This window comes from Bubalus kerabau, chromosome 2 (assembly GCF_029407905.1).
Source record: "Bubalus kerabau isolate K-KA32 ecotype Philippines breed swamp buffalo chromosome 2, PCC_UOA_SB_1v2, whole genome shotgun sequence".
Taxonomy (NCBI): Eukaryota; Metazoa; Chordata; class Mammalia; order Artiodactyla; family Bovidae; genus Bubalus; species Bubalus kerabau.
Window position 1 is genome coordinate 200,847,957 of NC_073625.1, and position 27,253 is coordinate 200,875,209.

The 27,253-nt window shown below is 39.5% G+C and overlaps 1 protein-coding gene across 12 annotated transcripts in view; it reads right to left on the bottom strand.

Annotated features, from left to right (window-relative positions):
- The window catches only part of TBC1D5 (TBC1 domain family member 5), a 590,389-nt gene that overhangs the window by 443,955 nt on the left and 119,181 nt on the right, over positions 1 to 27,253 (bottom strand). Inside the window, exon 1 of one of the 12 annotated variants that reach the window (XM_055570017.1) lies at positions 2,646 to 3,462. The exons of the other annotated variants lie outside the window; for them this stretch is intronic. The gene's annotated coding sequence lies outside the window, so the exon portion shown is untranslated. Of the gene's footprint in view, positions 1 to 2,645; positions 3,463 to 27,253 lie in introns of those variants that run through there. 12 annotated transcript variants of the gene reach the window in all.

Sequence of the window (27,253 nt, forward strand, 5' to 3'; positions counted from 1 at the left end):
GCACACTCCATTCACTGTCCCAGCAACCCCATTAATCTGACGGACTGGAAGGGCTGCCTAAACAGCATTCCTGAAAGACTCTAAAAAATTCTAATACTCCAAACTTCCACCCAAGGTTAATGGGAATATAATTTTTTTAATTTTGAAGTTTGAAGACAGATGTTATTCTTTCAAGGTTTATGTGAGAAGCGTGAGCAGTTGAAAGTTTATTACATGCTGCCTCCTTGTATTCATCAGGACCAAAGAAAACACCCACTCAGGCTTGTTTAACTACATGATTTACATTAGGAAGTTGTTTGAAAACATACTTTAGTGACAATAATATCAATATTCTACTATTATATTGATATTTATATGGAGTATCTCACTTAATGCCACCTTACCTGCAGCCATGAAATTAGAAGACAAATGCTTCTTGGCAAGAATGCTGTAACAAACCTAGGCAGTGTATTAAAAAGCAAAGATATCACTTTGCCAACAAAGGTCCATATAGTCAAGGCTATGGTCTTTCTAGTGGTCATGTACACATGTGATAGCTGGACAATAAAGAAAGCAGAGTGCCAAAGAACTGATGCCTTTGAACCATGCTGCTGGAGAAGACTCTTGAGAGCCCCATGGAAAGCAGGGATATCAAACCAGTCAATCTTAAAGGAAATCAACCCTGAATACTCTTTGGAAAGATTGATGCTGAAGCTGAAGCTCCAATACTTTGGCCACTTGATGCCACCAGCTGACTCACTGGAAAAGACCCTGAAAAGACTGGGGACAGGAGAAGAGGGTGTCCGAGAATGAGATGGTTGGATGGCATCACTGATTCAACAGGCATGAACTTGGGCAAACTGCCGGAGATGGTGAGGGACAGGGAAGCCTGGCGCAGTCCATGGTGTTGCCAAGAGCTGAACACGACTTGGCAACTGAACAACAAAACCCCCACCCTACCTTACACCAAAACAAACAAACAAAAACAGTTAATAAGAACTTAAGGGAACTAACTTGTCCAAGACCTTATCACTAAGAAATCTGCACCCAGAGGCCATATGGTCTTAACCACAGTTTCACGCCACTTCAATTCAAAGCAACTGTAAGTGTAATACGTAACTCCCTTTAGTTTCACAAATTTTATATAGGCAATGATCCCTAAAACACTGACACAATCTAAATCCGTTTCTTTGATTTTTATGGTAAACGAAATACTTCCAGGTTGTCCTAATTATAAAACGTATCTTCATTTCCAAAATCACTCTTCATCTTAGAACTCTTATAATAGCATATGATGTTTCTGTTGTTGTTTAGTTGCTAAGTCGTGTCTGACTCTTGCAATCCCCTGGACTATATATTTTCTCTCAAACAGTCAGGCTCATTTTTCACAAATAGTTGGTACCAAGTTAGACCCCACACAAACTTAAGCTCCAGGCAAAACAGACACCAATGTATGTATAATTAAAGAAGAGAAAACTTCTTATGATTTGAGTATTATACCTTCTTATTTTTCTCTTGATGGCAACGTAACCTCACTTCTCTGTATCCTGATCCATTTAGAGTCAAGCTTGGATATTAAGTTCAAATTAGCTTACAAATAAGAAACAGATCAGTCTCAATCACACTAAATAAACCAAAAGAAGTTGAGTCATTTCTGAGAGTTGCTTTCTGAGAGGTCCGTTTCCATATCGGGAGACCAGTCTAAATCCCCAAGATGAGTTAGAAAATTCCCAGGACTGTGGTTACCATAAAAAAGAGGCAGATTCAACCTGACTCAAAAAGATGAAAAATTCACTCAAGTATATGTTAGTTTTTGTGCATTTCTTATGGCAGACATGAGGCATGGGACTTTTCAGAGTAGACATCCTCCACAGTACAGTAAGGATACAAACATACGTTAAGTATTCCCTTCTTTTAAGTATGTTCCTGTAACTAAGATGAAAATAAATAAGATTTCTGAAGAAATTATTTTAAACAGAGTCCAACTTTAAGCATCATCCATAATTTTATTTTGTATTTTAAATTCTCAGTTCCAGACTTCTTAAATTATTTCACATCTCATTAACTACTCCTTCTTATGTTATTCCATTTGTTTCAGAGTTCCTTTTTCAATCTATTGCCTTTTTGTAACATCACCTGCCTGACACCTTTTATCCAATAAAAACTCTATTTTGTTCAAACTGCAGAGAGAAAAACTCAAACCATAGTTGATTGCACTGGAGGAAAACCTATGAAAAGTAGTCCCTGTTCCAAGTTATTTCAGAATTCTGAGGAAGCTTTAGTTTTCAGAAAACAGAAGTGCACAAAACTAATTAAAACCAGAACAGCAAAGTTAGCTCTACAAAGGACTCAGTTATTTAACACATGTATTTTATCTTCATTGTGGCTCAAGACTTGGTCATCACTTACTTTACTACCGAACTATTGTTCCTTTATTGGCCTCCCTGCCTATAAGCGCCTTGTCAAAAAGAAAGAAAAGAAAGCTAAACTGGATCATGCTGCTACTGATTAGCAGCGTAGAAAAACACCCGAATCAATGACTGGGTGGTTAGTATTTTAGGGCTTCCCAGGTGGCACAGTGGGAAAGAACCTGCCTGTCAACGCAGGAGACACGGGGTCCGTGCCTGAGTCAGGAAGATCACCTGGAGCAGAAAATGGCAACCCACCCCAGTATCCTGCTGGGAGTATTTTATGGACAGAGGGGCCTGGCGTGCTCCAGTCTTTATGGTCGCACAGAGCTGGACACGACTGAGCGACTGAGCACAGCGAGTACTGAGAAAGGTAACTCCAGTAGGAGGGCAGGACGCTGAGCCCCGGGCTAGCACAGCAGCTGCGCAGATGCAGGAGCAGACACAGACAGGAGACACACGGAGGCTCCCAGACGCAGAGCTGGAGGAAGGCAACGCAGTGCAGCAGACTCCCCAGGTTCCCAATCCAGCAGGCAGGCACATTATCTGTGCCGTAAAAGGAAGTTTTAAAAATTTTAAGGTGAGAGGAGAAAGAGATAAGAAAAAAGGCTGATTAAGAGTAAAAGCACAAACTACTGAATACTCATGACTTCACATACACGCCTACCTCAGAATCCTGCCTCCTGAAAAAGGGATGCTGAGGACCAAATAAGTAACAAATGAGCGGTCTCAACTTTAATTCTGCTCACGTTTGTAATATTAAGCAAACTAACTTCACTGACTAAAACGAAATTTAGAAAACAGATTATGCCACTAATTCCTCATGTATTTGAGGTTTCATTGTATTTGAGAAAGGCTCCTTAGCTCTGGACACACCAGTTCAAGCCTCGAAATATCTCCAATTGATACTCTCTTTAACATTGTTGCCAAGGTGTGATCTCTATAATTCACATATCTCATTTTGAGCTACTTGTTGGTATCAATTATCCAGCTGAATTTTAAATTTTGTATTGTTACTTGTTTAGTAAGTTTGAAACTAATAGTTCAGCAAAACAGAGACAGAAAGATCACACATGTATCAATGTGATAGGCATTAATTTAAGATTAAACTTTCTAAACGACTAATTTCTAAATAGTTTTCAACAGGTTATCCCTGATAAACCATGCATACATATATACTGGGGAAACAAACATATTTTTAATGGCATTCCTTCTCAAATATCCCCAAATTAGTGTTCAGGTTGGCCAAAAACACATCCTAAGCCTTATTAGTATAAATGTACAACAAATACAGAAAACTCTCAGAATAAGTCTTCAAAAAGAAAATTATTATTCTAAGAATAATAATGATAATAAAACTTATAGAAAATTCAGATCTATGGCCTATTTTACCCCACATCCAAAGCTGACATAACCACTTCGAAAGAGTTCCAAAGAGATTATCCAAACACTTGTTCAAAGCAATTCCAGAATTTCCTTATGAAGAACTCGTCACTCTTGCCAGAAGGCTAGACTTGCTTTGGACACCTGAGTTCTTCAGTCAGAACATGTTTAAAATGAGGGAGTAAGTTTTAGATTTAAGCCACTTTTTATAGCTGTTAAAACAAAGAAACACTACTGACTAGAAAACAGCTCACAAGGTAACAAGATTCAATCATGTACATATTATGTTATTAATATGTATAAATTACTTTTAGGAAACAGTTTAATTCTTAAATATGAGAATTTAAAAAAATAAATACTAAGTTTAAAAAACACTGTGGTGTATTTTTTTTTTAAACTATGAATCCTCTATTTTGACCCTACAATCCCAGGGACGGGGGAGCCTGGTGGGCTGCCGTCTCTGGGGTCCCACAGAATCGGACACGACTGAAGCGACTTAGCAGCAGCAGCTTAGTCTGTCTTGAGTTCTATTGAACCAAGATTTGATGCCTAGAAACCACGTAACATAACTTTTTTCATTTGCTAAGCTATAATACTCTGAGTTCAGCTTAGGCTTCCACCTGTCCCAAACATCCATCTATAGATTGATTCAGTTGTCTTCAGTACTAAGTTTACTTCTTATAAAAAATTTCTCACCAGAGCAAGAACTATTTGCAAAGCAGCTGAGCTGCATTTTCTAATGGACTGGACTTCCAAGCCTTCACACAATTAATATTGCCAGTGTGTCTGTATGAATGACTCACAAACTTGATTTTGTTTAATATTTAATTAATTTATTTGGCTGTGCCAGGTCTTCATTACGGCACTCAGGACTGTAGTTGCAGCATGTGGGATCTAGTTTCCTGACCAGGGTTTGAACCCAGGTCCCCGCATTGGGACCACAGAGTCCCAGCCACTGGATCATCAGGGAAGTCCCTTGATTTTGTTTTAAAACAGTCAAGCTCTTAAAATATAAAAAATGTTAGTTACATAATATCATATACTTTTACAAAACCATACAATCCAAACATACATGAGCAAACTTTAAGGAGAATTTACCTAAGAAAATCCCAGAGTTTTCAGGACTTCAAGTCTTAGCAGAAATGAATTATACGTACTAAAAATGTTTAGTTTAACCTGGCCTTTTTAGCAACTAGAATTCTGCTGTTGAGAATTTTCTGAACTTACAGCTCATTTTGATCATGCCAGGTTGTTTGGACACAGAAAACAGGAGCAAATATTTTTAAAAAGAAAAATGATAGTCTTTCAGGAACCAGAAAATGTGATCAGATGGAGAACAAAGTTCACCATACATGGAGGCTCATTTTATCAACTTGGGTGGTTAAAGATCAGATGAGTGTGTATCATTTTGGGGAAGCACAACAGTAAACATTAACATGTACATAATAGCATGCGCGACTGCGGCAGACAAGTCTTGTGAGGTTTCTGTGATTCATGCAAACAAAGGGGAGGGGGGCTTTGTTAACATCCAATAATGCAATACGGGAATTGTGTTTATACCGCATATAATAATAGATGTTTTCATGATATTCAATAGACTTCTTCACACAAAGATGAAGATCATTCACCAAATTATTGTGACTACTGTATTATATCCTGAAAAATAATGATGAATCATACAAGCCTGCTCTGTAATTCCTGGTCCATTTATCTTTTTAGTCTCCCTCTTCTAAACTGTGATACACTAGAGCACAAGAAAAATGGATTTCTTATTTCATCACTGCCCTACTGTCCACCTCCCTGCCCGTTCCTCCATAAAGTCAATCATAAGTTTCTTAGTAGGATTTAATTTTCATCAAGTATTTTTATTTTTTTACTCAAATCTTTGGTTACCTATGATAAATGAAGTATGAGACTATTATAGTAAGTATAACATCAGATAAAGGACTGACACAGCATTTTGGTAAGGAAAATCAGGATTAGTAATTATTAATTTATATGGAAATTTTTATTTCATAATTTTGAATATACAAATTAAAATAATTAGCATAAGAAATGTTTGGTTTACTGTAATTCAAGATGACAGAATTATATTTCTTCAGAAAAGTTAAATATAGCACTTTAGAATACTAAAGCTTTATAAGGGTGCAGCTCACACATTTTAAAAACCTTGTTTAAATCACACATACACTTTTGACAAATGGGTAATTATTACAGTGACAAAAACAACAATAATGACAAAAAATAACCCCAAAGTACTATATCACATCATGGCCCCAAAGAAGGATCCCAGTACGCACCAATGGCTTCCGATAAAACAGGAAACTCCAACTCTGGCTAAACTGCACAAAATAGTAAGAAAGAGGAGAAAACTGAGAAGAAATGGCTTAATCAAATTCTCCTCCAACAGTTAATTTAATTTTACTGAGGAAAATGATTAACCATTCAAAAGCTGCTATAGTTATTAGATTAAAACCAAGTATTATCCAGGATATCTTTTGGAAAGTAATGTACAGCTAATACTCCACAGAAGTGATCCAAAAAATCAGGTAACTATTGATTTTAAAAGTAATCATTTTTAAAAATCATCTTTATTTTCAAGACAGTTAATAGAGTATTATTAGATTGAGGTTATTATAACCCATTAATACAAACTGCAAATTAACATCTCCTGTTCACTATGTAAAAACACTGTGCTGCTGCTGCTGCTAAGTCGCTTCAGTCGTGTCCGACTCTGCATGACCCCATAGACGGCAGCCCACCAGGCTCCCCCATCCCTGGGATTCTCCAGGCAAGAACACTGGAGTGGGTTGCCATTTCCTTCTCCAATGCACGAAAGGAAAAGTGAAAGTGAAGTCGCTCAGTCGTGTCCGACCTTCAGCAACCCCATGGACTGCAGCCTATCAGGCTCCTCTGTCCATGGGATTTTCCAGGCAAGAGTACTGGAGTGGGGTGCCATCGCCTTCTCCCCAAAACTCTGTAAACAGTAGTAAATAAAAATTGAATACAAACTTAGTCCATTTTAAACTTTTACATAATGACTTATGGGGCTTTCAACCTCCCTCCAACATGGCCTTCACTATTACTTGAACATCCGTATAAATTAGAAACTGCATTATCAATTTTCTGTACTCATCCTAGTTAATACTTAATACACCTGGCACCTATGCTTTTTTCCCCCCCATATTTGAAACCTACAGATATCAGAGACTGTGAAGAAAAAGAAATCAAAATTGGGCTTAAAGGGAAAAAAAAGTAGAGTACATGTGCAAATCCAGAGCTGACCCTCTTACTCCCCAAATCCATTCCATTCTTGCTGATTTCTGAAGAGCTGCCACCAATTCACAACATTCAGGATTCAAGACAAGACCTATGTAATCAAGGAGCAAAGTGACTACTCATTTCTTGAAGAACAGACTACAAATCTTTTTATGTATGAAGTGTTCTGGAGGTTTGCAGTCAGTAAAACACTCCATATCACACAACCCATTAGAAGCAAAACTACAGCATCGTTTCAGGAGACTCAGAAAAAAAAATTTGATAATACTCAACACCATTCATGTTTTTTTTTTTTAATCCAAAACAAATTTTAACTAGAAAAACAAGAAAACTACCTTAAAGTGATGAAGTGAATGAAATGAATCTTTCAAAAATCCATAGCAAACATAATACACAGTGGTGACATTGGCCTTTTCCTCACTCCAGCCTGCGAGGCAGGTAGAGCCTGTGGCATCTTTTCTACTAGAGAGACCTGAGACAGAGAGAAGTGGAGTGTGAGCCAGGACAAAAGAAACGTGGGCCTCCCACCACAGGCAGGGAGCAGCTTGGCTGCTAGTTTCACAGGAGGCAGGGTCCCTTAGAGCCGGTCACTGACTGAGTCCCTGCTCCAGGCCGGCCCTGCAGCAGCCAGAGGAGCCCACCCTGCTCTGTCTTCATAAAGGCCTTGTGGATAAGAGAGCACGGACTATCAAAATCCTCGCCTCCCTTTTTTCTTTTCTTTTCTTTATGTTCGGATGTTTTCACAGGTCTCACTTATAACCAACAAAGGTCCATCTAGTCAAAGCTATGGTTTTTCCTGTAGTCATGTATGGATATGAGAGTTAGACGGCACAGAAGGCTGAGTGCTCAAGACTTCATGCTTTTGAACTGTGGTGTTGGAGAAGACTCTTTAGAGTCCCTTGGACTGCAAGGAGATCAAACCAGTCCATCCTAAAGGAAATCAACCCTGAATATTCATTGGAAGGACTGATGCTGAAAATGCTCCAATATTTTGGCCACCTGATGAGAAGAACTGACTCATCAGAAAAGACCCTGATGCCGGGAAAGATTGAAGGCGGGAGGAGAAGGGGAGGATAGAGGATGAGATGCTTGGATGGCATCACTAACTCAATGGGCATGAGTTTGGGTAAACTCCGGGAGCTGGTGATGGACTGGGAGGCCTGGTGTGCTGCAGTCCATGGGGTCGCAAACAGTTGGACACGACTGAGCAACTGAACAACAGCACTTATACCAAAGGGAAAGAATCTTCATTAAAATCCATATTTCTTTGAAAAATAAAACCACCACCACAGGCTGCCAGGTCCCTGCCACCGCACGGCCTGCAGCGGGATTTCTGCACGTATTCCTCACCTTTTGCTTTCCCGGCATTTTGCTTCCTACATCTGATAATCATGTGAAAATCTGGGAGGTTTCACTACTTGCTTCCAGAGGATTCCTTCCCACTGTTTACAAACACCACAACATTTAAAAGGGCCAGTTCACCATACTTGTCACTTCCTATCACTGATTCTATTTCCAATCCATGATGGGTTTTGTTAAACTGCACTTATTTTACATTTTACAAAATTTTTCAAAGTATAGCAAAATACTAGCATTACTCCAACTTTTCAAAAATTTCTCATTTTGCTTATGGAACATTTTTCTTCAACGTTGTCTTTAGGAAAAGCACAAATCCTTTTTTATATAATTCCTGCCCTTTCTAAGTTACTGAAACTGTGCTCTTAAACTGCAAAGGTAATGTCCCTTCCCACGTCCTTATCGTCCCTGATGTCTCTGCAGTCCTAACATCTAAGATCTCCTTCCTAGCATTCTGACTTCTCTATCACTTTTTCCCCCAACAACCACCCCTCAGTTTCTGGCCCTTGTTCTGGTGCTGCCGCCTTTGAGCCTGTCCGGGCTCTCCAGGACGGCTCTCTCTGGCCCTCTAGGTTCCTCTCCACCTTTGAGCCTGTCCGGGCTCTCCAGGACGGCTCTCTCTGGCCCTCTAGGTTCCTCTCCGCCTTTGAGCCTGTCCGGGCTCTCCAGGACAGCTCTCTCTGGTCCTCTAGGTTCCTCTCCGCCTTTGAGCCTGTCCAGGGCTCTCCAGGACGGCTCTCTCTGGTCCTCTAGGTTCCTCCCCAGCTCATTCCCCTCCTCCCCGCCTGCTGCCCTGGCTGCTGTCCTGTTTGAGCAGTCTCATTCAGACCCCACACCTCCAGGTACCTGCTTCTGTCTTCATGTCTTCAGTCCTTGCCTGGATCTCAAGAACCAGACCTAACTGGCATGCAGGTAGCCCCTGAGGTCGACACTGCCCACTGGCTGGATGAGACCCCCGTGCTGCTCTGGACGGCCCCTGTGCCAGCAGATGACAGTGTGCACTGAAGGAGGAGCACCAATTCCACACTCTTGCAATCAGCATTCTTGACAACCTGAGCGTTAGTTCTCTCTAATGTTACTTGTACATCTCCATTTTATGTATTCTACCAAACATGTAGTCTTTACTCCTGAAGTTTCTTCTGTCTGGGTTTCCCTTTCCTTTGGCTAGAGAAAACGAGAGAGGAGAGACAGATAATCAACACAACCTGAAAATGCAGCAGATAAAGACCATGAGTGAAAAAGAAGGACCAACAAAGATGATCAGATGTCCAGCTTTTACAATGAGAGATATAAAGATACTAGTCACTTAAATAAAACTAGAGGCATCTGAGTGAGGAGTTAGAACTTACATTGTGAAGTGATTTGACATCTCAAAGTGGAAAGAGATACTAAACAGGCAGGTTGATGTGTAGATCTTCATTTCAGAAGACAGGTGTGGATTAGCAATGTTACTCTCAGAATAACTAATAATTTATTTATAACTGTAATGAAAATTCAGGCCATAGGTTTGCTTTGAAAGCTAATATACATAAAGCTCAAAAAGATAGACTAGAATTATAAAAGCAGCAGCCTAGGACATGCTGTTAGAAACGAAGTAGAAACACAGGAGCTAGAAAACTGAAAAGGAACCAGCAGAAGAATGTGATTTTACAGTAGCAGAAAAGCACAGTTAGAAGGAGGCATGGTCTGCAATGTTACTGAGAGGAAAAGGAAGAAAGTAAGACAAGGATAAGAACAAAGACATCCCATGAGACTTAGTAACACAGAGGTCACAAAGGCGGCCTTCGTTTTGACAACAGGGAAACCAGAAGAGAGCTGCTGGAGGAGAGAGAGTGGAAGGTGATGAAATGAAGGTGAACAGTTGCCAGGCAGAGGTAACGCCTTCAAAACACTTGGCTATGAAAGGGAAGAGAGGTATTAAAGAGTGATACATAATACACATAAATACACATGTAAATAAACAGAGTGCCTCTTAAGCCCTGGGAACAGCGCATTGTTTCATGTACTTTTATCTTTTCTCACGTGGATACCTCTCAATGTAACATTCATTCCTACTAAGGTCAAAAATAGAGAGGAAGGCTCACTATGACCACTCTTACTTTTTTCCTGGACATATTAATAATTGAAATCAGAATACAGAAAACCACTAAAAACATAAAAAAATAAGAATTAGAAAAGAAAAAAACAAAACCTATTTGCAGATGACCTGATGCAGATAAGATGGAAAACCCTAGAAAATCAATGAAGAAATTAAAAAAACAAAATAATTCAGCAAGGGAGCAAGATATAAAATAAACATGCAAAAACCAGTAATACTCACATATACAAATAACATCAGATAGGATATCTAATGAATAAGAGAGTCCCATTTAAAATAGTAATAAATAATGTTAAATATAGGAATAAATGGAAATGTTCAAAACTTACATGAACAAACACTCTTAAAGACACAGAAGTAGACCTAAATGATAGGGGGGAAAAAAATCTTGTCCCCTGGCTGGTACATCCAACATCAACATGTCATAAATTTACAAATTAACTTGAGCTAGAGAATGTTATATTGAAGTTCAAATGGAAAAGAAAAATTCAGGACAAGTTAGCACACACTGAAAAGAAACAGGCAGTGGCAACTCTCATCAAAATATACTACAAAGCCTCTGCACTTAAAACAGTGTGGTACAACTGAAGGGACAGACAGACCAGGGAAACAGAACACAAAGCCCCAGACAGATTCAGCTATGAGAAAGTGACACCTCGGAACACGAGCATTAAGAGTGGGCTTCTAAACAAACGGACAGGCATTTGGGGAAATGAAAAAGATGACAAAAACTGGATCTGTTTCTCACACCATACACAAAAGTAAACTCTAAACAGATCAGAGATTTAAGTGTAAATAATGAAACCATACAAGCTGAATATCTCCTATAACCTGAGAGTTATAAAAAGAAAACTCTTTCTAATGAGAACTAAAATAAAAATAAATATAAAACTTTTACATGACAAAAAGACCAGAAGCAAAATCAAAATAGAGATGACAAACCATAAGAAAACATTTGTAGTATACCTCATTGAATTATGGTTAATATCACTACAAAGTGGAAGTGAAGATGCTCAGTCACGTCCGACTCTTTGCGATCCCATGGACTGTAGCCTATCGGCCTCCTCAGTTCATGGAATTTTCCAGGCAAGAGTACTGGAGTGGGTTGCCATTTCCTTCTCCATGGGATCTTCCCGACCCAGGGATTGAACCTGGGTCTCCCGCGTTGCGGGCAGACACTCTACCATCTGAGCCACCAGGGAAGTCCATATCACTACAAACAACTTTCTAAAAAAGACCTATAGAAAGTGGTTTTCAAACAGATGGAAAGACATTCAGCTCCTCTCATAATAAAATGAAACACAAATTAAATGTACACTGAGATATCATTTTTCATCTATCAGATTGAGAACAATCCCAAACTTTCACAGTATACTGTTGGCAAGACTGTAGGGAAACAGGCACTCCTGAAACAGAAAACAGGCTCCTACTGGAAATGCAAAGTGGTAAACACCAACCCAGCAAAGGAACTGTGCAAGTATCTAATTAAACTACAGAAGCATTTACACTTTGAATCAGTAAGCCCACTTTCAGGAATTTTCCTGAAGATAAACCTGCAACAATGTGAAAATGCATATACGCAAGTATATTCATCATAGCATTATCTGCAATTGCACAATACCAGAAATTACTTTAAAATACACATGTACGAGACTGGTTGAATAAATCATGGTTCAGTTCCGTTCAGTTGCTCAGTCATGTCCAACTCTTTGCGACCCCATGAATCACAGCACACCAGGCCTCCCTGTCCATCACCAACTCCCGAAGTCCACCAAAACCCATGTCCATTGAGTCAGTGACGCCATCCAACTATCTCATCCTCTGTCATCCCCTTCTCCTGCCCTCAATCTTTCCCAGCATCAGGGTCTTTTCCAATGAGTCAACTCTTCGCATGAGGTGACCAAAGTATTGGAGTTTCAGCTTCAACATCAGTCCTTCCAAAGAACACCCAGGACTGACCTCCTTTAGGATGGACTGGTTGGATCTCCTTGCAGTCCGAGGGACTCTCAAGAGTCTTCTCCAACACCACAGTTCAGAAGCATCAATTCTTCGGTGCTCAGCCTTCTTCACAGTCCAACTCTCACATCCATACATGACCACAGGAAAAACCATAGCCTTGACTAGACGGACCTTTGTTGGCAAAGTAATGTCTCTGCTTTTTAATATGCTGTCTAGGTTGGTCATGACTTTCCTTCCAAGGATTAAGCGTCTTTTAATTTCATGGCTGCAGTCACCATCTGCAGTGATTTTGGAGCCCAGAAAAATAAAGTCAGCCACTGTTTCCCCATCTTTTTGCCATGAAGTGATGGAACCAGATGCCATGATCTTACTTTTCTAACGAAAACTAATGACATGAATGAGGAATCTCTAAAACTGATATGATTTCCAAGAGATTGATAGATGAAAACAAGCAAATTGCAGAAGAACATATATAGTATACTATACTTTTGATAACAAAGGGGAAATAAATAATGTAAGAAATATTACCTGCTTATCTGTATAAAAGGAAGGATGAACTAAAAAAACAAAAACAAAAACAGTAAAGTTGTTTACCTATAAAGGACTGAGTAAAGGGGGATATGGAAGGACTTTTTCATACAATCTTATTTTTTGGAAAAGTCAATCATTTTCTACATATTCAAAAAATTAAATCAACAATGATGTGACGCTAAAAGAAAACTAAAATGAGTGAACTCAGCTATACTCACATTTAGGGGATAAAAAAGAAAGAAGTAATCCAAGTAATTAAGAACACGGCATCTGATTATATATACTCAGAACTGAGTGGGGTGAGGAGGAGAACGTCAAATGACTGGAACTGGCGAAGCTGCCAGTAAACATGCTCGTTCTAACACCATAATGAACCAACCGTGAATCCATCTTAAATCGGTTATTGAGTTGCATGAAGAAGTTAGTGTATTAATACTGTTGGAAGCCAATGTTCTTGCTGTGAAAGAAGGAACATGTAAATATGGAGAAGTGGAAGACAAGAAAGAACCCTGTGGGAGAATCAGAGATACTGATGTGAACTAAGATTTCTAAAATGTTGTATATGTGTGTTTATCAGTATGGATGTCTGTATATATTTCTGTATCAATGCAGATGTGTATCTATACATACGCCCATACTTTCTATGGGCGTTCTCTCCTCTAAAAGGGCCTAAAGCCAAGACCCCACAGTGATGAGCACAGTCCACTAATACTATTACCCCACTAAAAGCAATCAGTTTCTCAGGGAAATGGCCAAGAGCTGCCAGGGCAGAACAGATCAGAGATAAAGTCTGTTACAACTTGCTTTGCCAGAAAGCAAGAAAGCACTCAAAAATGTGATGGGGAAATGCCATGTACTTCTACTAAACCAAACTTGGACAACTTGAGCATCAAAATAAGTATTGAATTACAAACCACTGAAAAGAACAGACATCCATGAGCTCATACCAAAATAAATGACTGAATGAATAAGTAAGTGAACCAATCAATCAGAAAGGTTTTCCTTACAGAAGAAGGATGTTACTGACTAGGAGGAGGGCTGAAATTGGTAAGTCAGCAGTTTACAACCAGTATAGAAAAAACTACACTAGGCAAGAATCCTCAACAGAAGCTAAATCTAGATGAAAATTTTGATAAGAAGCAGGATATTCACATGATTCTAAAGTGTTTCCCAACTGACTGCTTATTATAGTTACAAGGAAAACAAAACAAAAAGCTTGAACTTTATGGTGGAGAAATCTGGTAACATTCTGACTGATCACAGGTAACATTTCCAGTGTGCCTCTATCTGTGATATCCCAAGGATATAACGTCCTTTCTCCAGTCTTCTGGTTGGAATGCAGAACCCAAATCTAATCATGAGGAAACGGCAGACAATCCAAATGAGGAGTGATAGACAGACAGACAAATGAAGGGTTGTATCACTCAAAAATGTTAACGTCATAAAAACAGGCTGTGTGACCATTTCAAATTACAGAAGGCAAAAGAGACAAAACAGCTAAACACAATGTCCGGTCCTAGACTGGATACTTACTGAAGGGAGAAATACTTACGTGAGGAATATTATGGTTTCACATGAGAAATTTGGAATATGGAAAACAGATTAGATATAAATATATTCAAGTTACTGACGCTGAATATTGTACTATAGATATGGACAAGAACATCCCTATTAGGAATATACACTGACAGGCTTTCAGATATAAATGCAACCTTTGCTCCAAGTTCAGGGGGAAAAACTGTGTGCATGTGTCCACGTGTTTGAAGGGAGGAAGGGAAGAGATGCACCTAAGTGATAAATGAGGTCAAATGTTCACAGTGAATCTAGGTAAAGAGAACACTGTTCCTAAATTATCTGGTAAGCCACCATTTGCCATTTTTTCTACCATATTATTCCCATGGGAAGCTGGAGAGAGCGAGGCCTGGTAACGTGGACTTGTCAGGAGGTGAGCCCTCTCGCTCTCACCCCAGAGTCCAGCCCTGATCTCAACTATCGCAGTCTACTGCATCTGGGATGTTAACCCCGGGGGCCCGAATGTTAAAGAATCTGCCTTCGGTGCAGGAGAACTGGGTTCGATCTCCGGGTCGGGAAGATCCCCTGGAGAAGGGAATGGCTACCCACTCCAGTATTCTTGCCTGGGAAATCCCATGGACAGAGGAGCCTCGCAGGTCACCGAGTCAGACACGACTGAGCGACTAACACTTCAGCTCCAAGACTTTCAAGGTTGTTTGGTCTACCCTATCTCACCTCCTGCAGTTCTCTCCTACGATTCCTTCCTCTGTCCCCCTACCCTCTAATACCACAGTTGCTTCTTGCCTCAGGCTCTCCAGCACACAGTACAACGGCCGACTTTACTTCTCACAAACCCCCTTGGAAAATCGTTTAGCTGGAAATTCCTGCATTTCAGCTCTCATACATTTACTGGACTATACTTTACTTACTCCAGTAGGCACCTGGCTTACTCGCTAGTTAGGATTTCAGGAGCCATTCATTGAGCTGAAATACTGAACTTGTTTCATCTCTTGGTCATGGCTGCCTTCAGTCTAGCAAATACTGAGAGTGCTCCCTGTCTTCCCTTCCACTTGCCCACCAAATCTGACTGGGATCTCGTCAACATTCACTTTCTAGAAGATGCTCTCAGTTTTTCCAGACATGGAATGTCTGCCATGCTTAGTCCCTTCAGCAGACAAGGGCTGTAGCAGTGTCATTCGCACAAGTAACAATAATGGAAAGTGTGTTTTTAGTGGTGTAACCATCATGACAATTTCAAAAGTTGTCTTCATCTCTTATTTTGATTAAGAAAAATAAATACTGGAAAAAAGCCTGTGTGTGCATATGCTGAAAGATAAGAATGGTTGTGTTGTGTTTTGTTATTAAAAAGAAAAAGGATGCCGGATGCTATGGTCAAGCACATTTGCAAAATGCTACACTGAATAAAGCTACACCAGGTTCTAAAGATTTTTTAATACAAATCACTATATGTTGTAATTCTCTTAAAAAGAAACAAAGAATACAGTGCTTTCTAAACGTACTTGATCACAGGCTTTTCTACTGAGAGCTTCACCTGAGAAAAACATATCACAGACTATATACTATGGAAATGCTGCTACAATGTTACTGGGAGAAAGCACCAGATTATCAGGAATTTATCAAGACTTAAGAACCAAAAGAAACCAACTGCTTAATATTAGCAGAGTCCTGTGAAGCTTCCCCCCTATAATACAGAGGAGCTACAGATCCTAACTGTAATTACTTAAAGACCAAAACCCTGGAGAGTTCTAGATCAAATACTTGCCTACTTCAGGGCCCCATGAAAATTCTTAGGTCAAGTTCCTATCATCTCCTCCAACCCCTGAACTGCCAATGACCAAATAACTCCAATCCGCCTCTTAACAATCACAACACACACATGCAGAGAAAAGGAAAGGTTTTGGCTGAGAAGCTTCTCAAATTTTCATGTGTATACAAATTAGCTGGTAATGTTGATCAAAATGCAGATTCTGATACAGCAGGCATGGGTTTGGGCCCCCATATTCTGCATTTCCAGCAAGCTCGCAGGTAACACCAATGCTGTCAAACAAGGGACCTCACTCTGGCAGAGTTCTGGGCACCTTACAACAAAAAAGAGGCCCCTAACTTATAAGTATCCACTAGCTTTCCTTCAAACTGCCTTTCAAAAGTCAGATTCTCCCAGATGAAAACAATGAAGCTTTCAATCATCTATAAAAACTGAAACTGTGTACAATACAAAGAAGATACTAAAATCATTATTATCTGCTAACAATTATTTTTCTTTAGAAATGGCAGCCTCCTGCACGTCGCCATAAAAGTGCATGTATTTATACAAAATCACCTAAGTCTAAACCCTCGTCCTACTTCTGTATGGAAATACCCACACCAATGACACAAAAATGCACTGAAGTCTGTGGAGGTCAGGCAAAGTCTCCACCATCAGCAACTCACAAGGCTACAAAGAGAAACTCTATTGCCATGCCTCCACCCAAAAAAGGACGTATAGAGCCAGCATCTTTCTCAATGATTTACTGGAAGCAGCAGCTCATTTTAATAAAAGCATCCCAAAACATAAAATTGATTGAACCAACTGCTGTGGTGGGCATACACAACAGCTGATCAAAATCATTCAAGACTTTATTCTTATAGATCTTCTTCCAGGCTTTGAGAATTTTTTCCCATTCTATACTTTAACCTTGAAATTGAATAGAGAAAAAAGAATTTGTAAATCTATAGAATAAAGTTTTAATCTAGAAAGTAAGTCAATTCATGACAATAATAAATAAGATCACATACAGCCTAATGCCCAAACCACTTTTCTAGGATGTACTTTGAGTAACAAAAACTAAGAATTTAAGCTGAGTCACTTTGTGTTGTTAAGCTCGTGTAGCCGTTCCTAGGGAAGGCACTGCCACCCATGCTACATGCACCGCCCGCATTCCTTACAAGGGAACTCAGCACAATTAGAAAGTATTTCTCTGTTTAACTGGATTTCTTGATATTAAACATTTTAAGATTTTATTTATCTAAAAAACAAAGACATTTACCCTTTCATTGCATGTTAAATGATGCCTTTATTTGACTTTTTATAAGGTAATTTTATAGTATTTTTGTCACAGTGAAGGACAAAGATAAGCCCACTGTTTAGATTCCTCTCCTTTATGTTGTGTCTTTGATCACTAACAATGCTGCGTGAACAGCCAACAGAAGGCTGACATTTCATAAAATATGCAGTGATAAAAACTAATACTGTAGCATCTGGGAGTGATATATAAAATGCAGAAATACACCTAATAACTGTGATCTTAAATTACAAGTTACTAAAAGCTAAATAAAAAGCATACCTAAGAATTAAAAAAGTGGCAAGACTACAAAGGGGTTTTTTTTTGTACTCCTTTTTCTAAAAACAAAGTTTAAAAAAAATTTAAGTCTATAACACTTTCCCTGCTATTCTATGCATAAAAGCCAGTTACGTTCTAAGAACAGGGTTTCCATACTATATACTTTTTCAACAATTGAAGAATACATTACAAAATTATCATTGAAAGGGTTTGCAGAAAATGTGAAGGAAATTCCTTCTTCTTTAATACTTAAAAAATGTCAAAACTGATGATGGAAAAGCAATATATCACTTTGAAGCCATGATGTTAAAGAGCATCACCAAGGTAAGTTTTATAACTATAATAATCTAAATGAACATGCTCCTAATGCCTGTACTAATCCCAATCTAAAGCCTAAGTCCCTGGTACACAACAGCAAAGTAAAGTGTGCTCAGATACGTTTAAATAATTTTAACTTTACTACTAAACATTTGTTTATTAACAGTAGGAAGCAAGTAAGGTACTCAATAAAGAACATTCAAAAGCAATCATGTGAATTATCTTTCAGCATTTGGTTTAATATTCCACCTGTATCCATCAAAATCGCCACCCAGTAGAAGTTGTTTTTTTTTTTTTTTTTTTTTAACATATATGCTAAGGGGAAGTGAAAACATAAGAGCCATATTCAGCACTTTAAGAACTCTGAATTCTACTTTAACTAAAGAAAATAGACAACAGTTAAGTATGTGGGAGGCAACTGTCCTTGTACTTATAATTAGCATCTGAATTTAGGGATTTCACTGCTTAATGCACACCCACCCGCCTGTTATTCTTATCATGGCTTTTTATGTCACTTAATGGAGATAAATACACTTTTCCCTCCTCATATTTACATCAACGCTATTTAATTTTTTTAAAGCTGTTATAATAGGTTAAATGGCAGTCTCAACATCACTCTTCATCTCCCACTGGACAACGAACGGCATTACAGGACTGAGAACAGAGAAGGCATATTTACATTCATAATGTCCCTAACTATAACATTTATGTAAATTATGATTTCACATTTGCAAATACCATAATTTTTCGTTTCACTGCATACTTTGCCATTCTTTCAACATTAGCTTTCTATGGTTATTACAATCTCAAAAAACCATACCTAGGAAACATGTGATGTCGTTCAAGCCATTGGAAGAAACATTTAAGATAAATTAATAATGTGTCTAATAATGTATTTAACTTTAATCTTCTTCTTCTATAAAAGAGAACTTTAGTATATTAAATATAAACTTTTCATAGATATTCAATGATAAATTTACTGTAACTGTTTAAATGTCAAAAAAAATGTGAATCATCCTTTCTGCTATTTTGTCTACTGAATTTAGACTTGAGCATATCAGTATTGGGTACATACAGAAAAAAACAACTGTTTTACCCTCTGAAAACCTGAGAGTAGTTTACTGTATCAAAATTCATGTTTAAAGTAAGAACATACCAATAACAGCAGAGGAAAAAAGAGGCAATTTTCAGGTTTTTCACTTGTCAAAAACGTAGCAAACCACAGTCCTCAATCGTAATTAAATAAGTACTGCAAAATTAGCTGCAGGATATTTCTCTCTCCCTTCTAGAATGGAAAGTCCATGAATACAGAGTCTTTACTTCTTTTGTTTAACCCATTATCAATATTTCTTGGGCAATCAATTAATATTTATGAAAATAATGAACAAGCAAATATTAATTTATCATCTGAGATTTGTAATGACTGATACTTAGTCCATAAGAGAGATCTAAGGAAATGGAACATGGTGCCTCATCTCTTCACACTTAAAATCTATGAATAATTAACAGTACAGAACCCAGGCCCAACTACAAACAAGTAACACTGCAAAACACCAAACAAAAAGGGCCTTGTCACGGGTGACAAATCAAAATAGGACTCAAGAGAGGGTGAGGTCAAGGTAAACCAAATTTTTCAGAAAGATTTCACGGAGTGTGCAGGACATGAGCTCCAAGTTAGGAAGAAAGTACACAAGCTTTAGAAGAACATGTTTAGAAAAAACACGATGGAATCACAGGACAAAAGGAGAAGTGAGATGAGGAAGGCTATACAAATCCAGGAAAATTCTCAGTGTGTTGGGACCATTTTGACAGAAATGGGAGATTTTTTTGTTACTCACTAGTGGAACACACGGAGAAGGCAATGGCACCCCACTCCAGTACTCTTGCCTGGAAAATCCCATGGACAGAGAAGCCTGGAAGGCTGCAGTCCATGGGGTCGCTAAGAGTCGGACACGAATGAGCGACTTCACTTTCACTTTCCACTTTCATGCATTGGAGAAGAAAATGGCAACCCACTCCAGTGTTCTTGCCTGGAGAATCCCAGGGATGGGGGAGCCTGATGAGCTGCCATCTATGGGGTCGCATAGATGGACACAACTGAAGCGACTTAGCAGCAGCAGCAGCAGCAGTGGAACACAAGGCTAAATAATAAGTTTAGGACAACTCCACAAAAGAACCTTGAAAATCAGGCTAGAATCAGTATTTTGTAAAACCCTATAAGGGAAAAGGGCTCAAGTGGTAAAGAATCCACCTGCCAAGGCAGGAGAAGGAAATGGCAATGTGTTCCACTATTCTTGCCTGAAAAATCCTATGGATACAGGAGCCTGCCAGGCTTCAGACCATGGGGTCACAAAATGTTGCAGCACATCCAGACAATAAGGGAAAATAATATGACAAAGAATATATATATATAACTGAATCACTGTGTTATACACCTGAAACTAACATAGCACTACACTACACTTTTTTAAAAATATGAAAATCAGGCTGGAGATTCCAAATTTCAATCTATAGACAGAGTGCGGTTATTAAATGTTCCTAAGCAGGAAAGCAATGACAAACCTAGACACTGTATTAAAAAGCAACAACATCACTCTGCCAACAAAGGTCTGTATAGGAAATGGATACCCCCTCTAGCACTCTTGCCTGGAAATTCCATGGATACAGGAGTCTGGTGGACCACAAAGAGTCAGACCCAACTGAGCAACTAACACTTTCACTTTCAGTCTTTCCTGTAGTCGTGTACAGATGTGAAAGCTGGACCATTAGGAAGGCTGAGCACGGAAGAACTGATGCTTTTGAACTGCGGTGTTGGAGAAGACTCTTGAGAGTCCCTTGGACTGCAAGGAGATCCAACCAGTCCATCCGAAAGGAGATCAGTCCTGGGTGTTCACTGGAAGGACTGATGCTGAAGCTGAAGCTCCAATACTCTGTACACCTGACGCGTCCAGCTGACGCGCTGGAACAGACCCTGATGCTGCCAAAGACTGAAAGCAGAAGAAGAGGGAAACACAGAATGAGATGGCTGGATGGCATCACTGACCCAATGGACATGAACTTGGGCAAACTCCAGGAGATGGTGAGGGACAGGGAAGCCTGGTGTGCTGCTCAAAGTCGAACAGGACTTGGTGACTGAACAATAACAACAAAGCAGAAGAACGACAGAATAAAAACGATACTTTAGGAAAATTAATCTGACAACAATATATGGGATGGATTTGAGGGCAGAAAGGATATCAAATACTTCAGGTACCAGCAGAGCAAAAACTTCTGAAGTATTCGAGGAATAAGGCTGTAAAGGAATAGATGAGGCTGGCTTTTAAGAATGGTAAGGATCTGACAGAAGCAAAACCCACTCAGACTATAAACTAATTAGATATGATGAGTAAGGGAGCGAATTCCTAAGTCTAAGAAAAAGATCCTAAAGATAATAGGAGGGAAACTAAGAATGGCTAAATTCTGCTGGGGCAAGAGGATGCGTTCTGTTCTTCCAAGCATCCAACATGTTGGGAAGCGAAGTATTCAAGACAGTAGGAAATGGAGTAGGAACATGAGGCTGTGGTGAGAGGCACAGAGCGGCAGATTTTACTGTTTGATTTTCTAACTTTTTATTTTGTATTGGAGTATAGGTGCTTAACAATGTTGTGTTAGCCTCAGGTGGAAGCAAAGTGACTCAGTCCTATCTACACATGTATCTACTCCTTTCCCACTTCGGTTGTGGCATAACATCGAGCAGGGTTTCCTGTGCTGCAGTGGGTCCTTGCTGGTTGCCTATTTTAAGCACAGCAGTGTGTGTATGTTGACCCCGAGCTCCAGAGTGTAGAGTGCGCTATGAGGGTGCAATAGCGCAGACCTGGAAAAGGAAGGGAGAGGACGAGTACAAAGCAAAGGCAGAAGACTGAGCCACACTGTTTAACGAACTCTACAATATACCTGTGGAAGCCCACTAACATGAAAGGGACTGACTGGCTTCATGAGACACCTGAGTTCAGGAGACTCACGAAAGGACCAGTGTCCAAAGATAAAGAGCTCACAGACACTTACCTAAGCAGCGCTGGAGAAAGGAAAAAGGAAACCATAATTTGTAAATTGTTTCTCTTTTTGTTTGAATAAGGAAGTATCAGAATATAAACTAAGTACCTGAGGAAACCATAAAATGTTTAAACACATTACTTCCTATTGTATTACTTCACTAAAAGAAAAGGCTAGGACATTTTTCTTTTAAAGTATCCGAATTCTAGAATGCACATAAATGCCCACAGAGGACAAAAACAAAAACATACTCACCTATTCTTTACCTTTTATATGAACCACAGTACACCCCTCATTTTTTCATATCTATATTACTTCTTATTTATTTATTTCTTTTTCTGAGGTTTAGGTCAGTTATCTACATAGAGTACGTATTATGCTTTGATAACTACAAATTTCAATAAAATATTTCAATGAGAAAAAAATTTAACAGGCATTGTACATATTTTTACAACAAGCATACACAACCTAATTTGTGTAAAGGTACAGAGTTTACACAAGAACATAAGAGAAAAGAGAAACATAAGGAAAAGAGAAATTAAGACGTATCCTCCTCCCCCACTCAGAACACCACATGTAAATACTCATGTATAGTAAGGTTGTTAAAAGTTGTCTTCCAGAGTATACTTTATCTGAAGAACCCCGAGAAAATTTTAATTGTGAGGAGATGTAGGGATCCCGATGGGCAGAGAGAAGCTCTATGAGCTCTGATCCTCGCTGTGGTACGTGGAGACATGCTCATTTGTCAGCCCGAGCAGCACTTGCTCCGAGACGAGCACGTGAATGCGTGCAGGCCAGGGGGTGTCACGCTCGACTCGAAGATATTTGAGCTAATCAATAAGTCAAATATGTTCTTAAAAATGCTAAGTGGTTGTTTCTGTGTGTTAGGCTTTCTGTACGCATATTAATGTACTTTTCCTGTATGATACAGTGAAGTCAGTGACGATAAATACGTGTTGTGTCTGCCGCCTACATTTCTACTGACAGCAACCGGAGTGTAAAACTGGCATTGTAAACGGAAAAGAAAGAAATTAACTTTAGAGGTATGGAGCATGGGTTTTATGTATTAGGCATTACTTAAGTATCTAAACTCTGATGGATTCACTTTAAATTAAAGACTCAACTATCTATAAATTACCAAGTATCCAATATCTACTTAGCTTATTAAAATAAGATAAAGGATTAAAAATCATAAATTTGTCTTTTTTAGATTGTCCAAACAACAAATTAATCTCTTTGAATACAAAATTATATTCTGTGCTTTGGGAAAAATTCCAGATGACAAACTTAGTTGAAGAGTAGACAAAAATGGTAATTTGGTCTCTCAGTTCAGTTCAGTCACTCAGTCGTGTCCGACTCTTTGCGACCCCATATATCGCAGCACGCCAGGCCTCCCTGTCCATCACCAACTCCCGGAGTTCAATCAGACTCATGTGCATCGAGTCGGTGATGCCATCCAGCCATCTCATCCTCTGTCGTCCCCTTCTCCTCCTGCCCCCAATCCCTCCCAGCATCAGTCTTTTCATACATGATTGTTTTCTTCAATTAAGGTAGTTTAATCTACTAAAATTCACAAAAATGTGAAACAAAAATACTCAAGTACTTACTTTATTAAAAAGGCAGCAGTACCAACAAAATTTGTTTCTAGAATATAAAACCACACCCTCTGAAAAAAATATCCGAAGCTATTTAAATGAATGCAATGCCCAGGGACCTCTTCGATATAAAACAAAATCTAAAGATGGGGAGTGGGCATTGAGGGGAGAGCCGGTCTTAATCCCTCCTCTTTCCATGCAGTAGTCTAAGGACAGCATCACAAGCAACAACACAAATTTAGACACAACTTCCTGAAGTTGCCTTGCCGCTAAACACTGAGGAACAAGAGTATGGCAGAATTCAAAGGCAAAAGACTAAAAGAGTGATGGAAGTCACCACACCACTACACATGCGGCTCCTTTATCTAAACAAATGGGCAAGAAAGAAACAACACACACTTCCTCCTTGCTGACTTCTGACAAGTCAGGAAAAGGATTCAGGACCATGGTAAAAGTGTCAAAGGGAACCAGGACAGGGAACAGAAAAGGAAAGAACTGAAACATAAATTTAAAAGAGAGGAGGAAGAAAGTTGAGTTTGGGGTTTTATTTGTATTTTAAGTAATTCAACTGGCAGCTCAAATTGGATAACCCTATAATTTAGTGGCCAAACTACGACATTCCTAAAAGTTAAAAGACCTTGTAGGAGGCAAAACACTCACCAATCCCTCCAAAGAAGCCTATGTCTTAATCCCTTAGACCTGCTACTTCACAAGGCAAAAAGTCATTTGAAGAAATGATTACTGAGGAACCTTGAGCTGGAGAGATTATCCTAGATAATCCTAGTGAGCCGAATCTAATCACATGAGTCAAAAGGAAAGATGCAAGGAGAGAAGGGTCAGTAAGGTATCAAGGAAGATTCCAATAGCTGTTGCTGGCTTTGAAACTGGGGGGAGGGGGCCGTGAGCCAAGAAGTAGCTCTCAGAGAAGCTGAAAAGGGCTCTTGGAGCACAGGAAACAAGAGAATGGAGACCTAGGCCCTACAATCACACGGAAGGGAGTTTTGCCAACAAACTGAAAGAAGAGGAAACAGATTCTCTGACCCTGATTTTAGGCTAGGGAGACATACACTGGACTTCTGAACTGTACGACCATATAATTAAAAATGAGTGTTGTCTTAAAACAATAATTTTGCAATAATTTGCCTGGGAACAATAAAAAACAAATACAGGGATGCTAAAAATAATTAAGGCAGGAATACTAGGCATTCAGACTTAAACTGAATAAAGTAGGGAAAACCACTAGACCATTCAGGTATGACCTAAATCAAATCCCGTACCATTATACAGTGGAAGTGACAAACAGATTCAAGGGATTAGGTCTGATAGACAGAGTACCTGAAGAACTATGGACGGAGGTTCGAGACATTGTACAGGAGGCAGTGATCAAGACAATTCCCAAAAAAAAAAAGAAATGCAATAAGGCAAAGTGGCTATCTGAGCAGATCTTGCAAACAGCTGAGAAAAGAAGACAAGCTAAAGGCAAAGGAGAAAAGGAAAGATATACCCATTTGAATGCAGAACCAAAAAATAAAAAGGAGAGACAAGAAAGCCTTCCTAAGTGATCAGTGCAAAGAAATAGAGGAAAATAATAGAATGGGAAAGACTAGAGATCTCTTCAAGAAAATCAGAAACACCAAGGGAACATTTCATGCAAAGATGGACACAATAAAGGACAGAAATGGTATGGACCTAACAGAAGCAGAAGATATTAAGAAGAGGTGGCAAGAATACACAGAAAAACAATACAAAGAGATCTTCATGACCCAGATAACCATGATGGTGTGATCACTGACCTAGAGCCAGACATCCTGGAATGTGAAGTCAGGTGGGCCTTAGCAAGCATCACCACAAACAAAGCTAGTGGGGGTGACAGAATTCCAGCTGAGCTATTGAAAATCCTAAAAGATGATGCTGGAAAGTACTGCACAAAATATGCCAGCAAATTGGGAAAACTCAGCAGTGGCCGCAAGACAGGAAAAGGTCAGTTTTCATTCCAACCCCAAAGAAAGGCAATGCCAAAGAATGCCCAAACTACCGCACAATTGCACTCATCTCAAATGCTAGCAAAGTAATGATCAAAATTCTCCAAGCTAGGCTTCAACAGTGCATGAACCGGGAACTTCCAGATGTTCAAGCTAGATTTAGAAGAGGCAGAGGAACCAGAGATCAAATTGCCAACATCCTTTGGATAATCGAGAAAGCAAGAGAGTTCCAGAAAAACATCTACTTCTGTTGTACTGACTGCCAAAGCCTTTCAGTGTGTGGATCACAACAAAATGTGGGAAACTCTTAAAGAGATAGGAATACCATGCCACCTGACCTGCCTCCTGAGAAATCTGTATGCAGGTCAAGAAGCAACAGTTAGCACTGCACATGGATCAACAGATTGCTTCCAAATCAGGAAAGGAGTACATCAAGGTTGTATACTGTTAACCAGCTTATTTAACTTCTATGCAGAGTACATCATGAGAAACGCTGGGCTGGATGAAGCACAAGCTGGAATCAAGACTCCCGGAAGAAATATCAATAACTCCAGATATGCAGATGACACCACCCTTATGGCAGAAAGTAAAGAAGAACTAAAAAGAGGCTTTTGATGAAAGTGGAAGAGGAGAGTGAAAAAGTTGGCTTAAAGCTCAACATTCAGAAAACTAAGATCATGGCATCTAGTCCCATCATTTCATGGTCAATAGATGTGGTACAATGGAAACAGTGAGAGACATTACTTTTTTGGGCTCCAAAATCACTGCAGATGGTAACTGCAGCCATGAAATTAAAAGACACTTGCTTCTTGGAAGAAAAGCTATGACCCAATCTAGACAGGTAGTAAAAAGCAAAGACATTATTTTGCCAACAAAGGTCCATCTAGTCAAAGCTATGGTTTTTCCAGTGGTCATGTATGGATGTAAGAGTTGGACTATAAAGAAAGCTGAGCACTGAATAATTGATGCTTTTGAACTGTGGTGTTGGAGAAGACTCTTGAGAGTCTCTTGGACAGCAAGGAGATCCAACAAGTCCATCCTAAAGGAGGTCAGTCCTGGGTGTTCATTGGAAGGACCGATGCTCAAGATGAAACTCCAATACACTGGCCACCTGATGGGAAGAACTGACTCTTTGGAAAAGACCCTGATGCTGGGAAAGATTGAAGGCAGGAGCAGAAGGCGACAACAGAGGATGAGATGTTTAGATAGCATCACCGACTTGATGGACATGAATTTGAGCAAGCTCTGCGAGTTGGTGAAGGCAAGGAACTCTGGCATGCTACAGTCCATGTGGCCGCAGAGTCGACACGAATGAGCGACTGAACTGACTGAGTAGGCATTCCATGGGCTTCCCAGGTGGTGCAATGGTAAGGAATCCGCCTGCCAATGTAAGAGACACAAAAGACGCAGATTTGATCCCTGGGTCAGTGGTCAGGAAGATCGCCTGGGGTAGGAAACCGTAACCCATTCCGGTATGCTT